A 3,685-nucleotide genomic window follows, 5' to 3' on the forward strand; every position below is an offset into this window, starting at 1 on the left:
ACAGTTAGAATGTTATTCTGGCACTAATGCACTTGGTCTTATTTTCATGCATAGGATTTTGAAAAGTAGGTCCAGGTGGATGTTCTACTTCATTCCTTTCAACAAAATGCATTAATAATTGAATAGTAGAGTGCCATTGGAAAATTCCCTATTGCTATGTTTTTTCGTTGAACCAAAATAGCCCCAATGGATCGACGTGAATGTATAGTAATAAGTGATGCAACAAGTGTACAACCTCTTTGCTGTAGCCGTGTCGATCTCAACATCATTGGGCTAGTCGCTGAAGCAATTGAGGCAGAGGTGGCTGTCGGAGGTGTGGAGGAAGATCTGAGGAATCTGTAGACAGTGTCCAGGGCACTGCTCTGTTGTGATGGATCGTTCTGTCGTTGAAGCAGCTCCGGTGAGCCGTAAGACGTCAAGGCTGAAGCAGCACAAGATAGACATCGTCAATCTCAAGTGGGATTCTAATAGCATCTCCAATAGATGATGAAAAATGGATGTAAAATTAACATCACCAAAAACCACCTGACTACAACAGATGAGGTAAAAACTGTTGACTCTGAACTTAATTGTCGAAACTGAAATTTACTGTGGAATCTGACTGCTACTGTCGAAACTGAACGCAATGGTAGCAGAGAGGCACTTGACATGTAGTTTAGGGAGGGCCTGCAGTTCATCTTCAACCTGCACACCCCTGAGCTGCCTGCCACCACCGGCCGAACCTCTGGCCCCAGCGCCGCCTCGCTGCCCCGAAACAACTTGCCACCGCCGCCCCGGCCAGCCCTCGTCGCCCCCTGCCCCCACCCTGAACCCTAAGATAGATAGTGGGGTACCTCTCCGGCGAGCCCCCGTCCCCGTTGCGGGTGGTTCTTCCTTAACTCTGGCGAGCCCCCCAACCCCTGAAAATCGACTGACCCAAAAGTCGATTGCAGTCGACTGAAGTGTGGCTTAATCGGAGTAGAGCAGCAGCACGAGCGAGGGGGAGAGCAGTAGCAGCAGCTGGGCGAGCGAATGATCGAGCGAGAGCCAGAGCAGCAGCAGCACGAGCGAGCGAGCGAGAGCCGGAGCAGCAACAGCAGATCCGGCTGGTATGAATGCCGCCGCCGAAGGGGCCTCGCACTAGGGGAGAGCCGCCATGGATATGTCGCCCGCGGCGCTGGCTTCAAGGTAGCCGCTCCATGGTGGTGCGGGATGGAGCACCGTCGGCGCTGGGAGGTCGAGTTAAGGAGAAGGTGCGATGCGATGAGTGTACAACCTCTTTGGTGGCGCCGAGTAGGCCTCGGCTTCGTCCGAGGAGTCGGTAAGGATGCTGCGGTTCCGATGGAGCAGGTTAAGGCGGCACTGTGGGGATGGAGTAGCCGTGATAGACAAGGCGATCATCGGAGCAGCTCCTTGGAGGTGGAGGACGGGGCGGCTGAACAGGCGGGACGGCGAGATGGATGACGGATCCTCATCCGGGGAGGTGGACGAGGGACGTCGAGCTGTTTTGCGGTGGACGACGTTGTCGGGGAAGAGGCTCCGGCTGGGCAGCGGTGACGTGGTGGACGGAGGAGGGTTGGGTTTCGCGGTTGGAGCGGAGAGGTTATGGCGGCCTGGGATTACGAATGGCAAAAAGGGGGCGATGGGAGGGGGTGAAGCATTACTTAGGGGCGCGCTTGTCCAAGATGTAGGGTGTGTTACAAAAGTACCCCCCATCGATTTGAACTAGCGGGCCTTTTGGCTCAGGGTTAGAAGGGGGATTTCACGTGTCGGGATTTGGCAGCTGGAGGGAGTTTTCGCGCGCGTTGTAATTTCGGGATAGCAAGGCGCGGGTTGTGAAGGCGCCAGTTTTGGGAGCACGATATCTGAATTTTTGGGATATAACAAGATGCGGGTTGAATTTTAGGGACAATCCTAACCTGTAGTAATATTTTATTTGTACGTACCAAATCAATTCGCACTTCCCTCAACCAAAAAGAAAACAAAAAAAGTAAAACTATTCACACCACACAAAGAGAGAGTCTTGCCCCATTTTACTATACAAATGCTATTCAAAGCTACTCACTCCTTCCATCTATATAGGGCCTAATGCGTTTTTTGATGCTAACTTTGACCAAATATTAGAGCAATGATATATGACATGCAACTTACACAAAGCACACCGTTAACTTTGTCTGTGAAAGGTTCTTTCAATGATATAATTTTCACATTGTGCATGTCATGTACTATTAATCTTATCAATAGTCAAAGGCGGTCTTAAAAATCTCATTACGCCCTATATAGATGGAAGGAGGGAGTATGAATCCATGTTATGTCCGATTAATTTTTTTCGCTTGCTGTATAATGCATGTAACCTACTCATAGCAACATTTTAGTGCATTCCAAATGTCTATACTACCGCTGCAATTCGAACTAAATTTGAATTCGTTTCTCTATTTCAATAAGAATCTACAATCATGATTGTTGCCAACTTCAACCATCATTCGTGTATTACCTTAATAACACACCACATTATTACTATAGAGATAGATATGAACTATGTGTACTACATGAACTCGAATTCTATTTTTTGAATACACTTGATGTTGATTCCAAATAATAGTACATTTGATGTACTAACTATATATTCATAATCTAAACAATGTTCCATACATACACCGTGTTTATCACACAAAGTATAGTGCCCCGCCCCCTACATTATGACAAGTATTTAGACCTGAGTCGCAAAAGCCACACATTAGCCCAAATTATAATCAATGTTCTACATTATGATATCTTCTTCAAGTATTCGTATCCACCTTTTTATAATGAATTATGATCTTTATTCGTCTTTTACACCTTCACGATCCTCTTCTATTTGTAGCTAGCTAGCGCTAACTTTATATGGTGCATGCACATGCCCGCCCCCCTCACACACCCTTAGCGTCCCCTCCATCGCGCACGTTCATTATTTCTCTTTAGGTCGTCCACCAGCGGTGTGTGTAGGCCACCGGCTCCTTCTTTCTGGCACACACCGGTTGATATACCTCTCTAGCCAAGTGTGCGTACAACAAACACATATATAATTCCCCTCTTCTCTTCTCACCGTCCATGCTCCCATATGTCCACGATTCCACGCAGGTGCACACTCCCACCCCTCTTTTCATTAGTCACATGCTCGCACACTCCTCCCCCTCGACATGGTAAGCCTCTCGCACCACCTCCTAGCCACACTCTCTCCCCCTGTCTGCCTCTCCGGACCTTATTTGCTTCTAACACATGCAGGCGTGTATATGAACTGATCTCCCTACATATAGCCAGGTCGACTATAATTCGTTTTCACCAAGCACCGATACACTTACCTCGCTAGTTATGTCTCTCCTTTTCACAGACACATGACGGTTGATCTTCCTATGTAGTTACGCATGCTTACCACAACCATATCTTCTCCCCTCATCATCCTTGAATACCTCCCGACCCGTCTCTCACACGCACGTGCATAGACAGACAGACATCCCCCGCCCTCACTTATTGATATTGCACTCATACCCTCTGTTTTTCTAGCAGGCCTCTCCCACCATTTGTGAGACGCCACCCCACCACCAACCCTCCGACGCTCTACCTTTGTCTTTTTCCCAACCTTATTCCTCTCCTACACATATCCATGGATGTCGATCGATCTCCCTCAAGACATAGCTAGCTCTCTCTCCTAACCCAGACATATACT

This window comes from Triticum dicoccoides, chromosome 7B (genome assembly GCF_002162155.2).
Source record: "Triticum dicoccoides isolate Atlit2015 ecotype Zavitan chromosome 7B, WEW_v2.0, whole genome shotgun sequence".
In the NCBI taxonomy this organism is placed as follows: Eukaryota; Viridiplantae; Streptophyta; class Magnoliopsida; order Poales; family Poaceae; genus Triticum; species Triticum dicoccoides.